Consider the following 398-nt stretch of genomic DNA (forward strand, 5'->3'; position numbering starts at 1 on the left):
AAGTTTTTCTTCTTTTTCTTCTCTTTCCCACCTAGCATGCAATTCAGCCATTAATCTAATATTTTCATTAATTCGAACTTGGATAGCATTTGCTGCAGTAACAATTTTGTTATCATTATCCTCAGGTCTAGAAGCCATTTTATTAATTAAAGAAGATTGTGACTCGGACATGTATGAGATTCGGTTTTTAGCATTTGAAAGCTTAGTTTGCAAACCAGAAATCTCCATATTCAAATTTTCAAGTTGATTCCCTATATTTTTCAACAAGGCAGATTGTTCATTCATAGTTTTAGTAAACAATTGATTGATGGGATTCGTTGCATAGAAAACAAAAAAAAAATTCCTACCGCGAGAACGCAATCCAAGCCAAGATGCAATCTAGAAGACGGGAGCAACGA

This window comes from Lolium rigidum, chromosome 3 (assembly GCF_022539505.1).
Source record: "Lolium rigidum isolate FL_2022 chromosome 3, APGP_CSIRO_Lrig_0.1, whole genome shotgun sequence".
NCBI lineage: Eukaryota > Viridiplantae > Streptophyta > Magnoliopsida > Poales > Poaceae > Lolium > Lolium rigidum.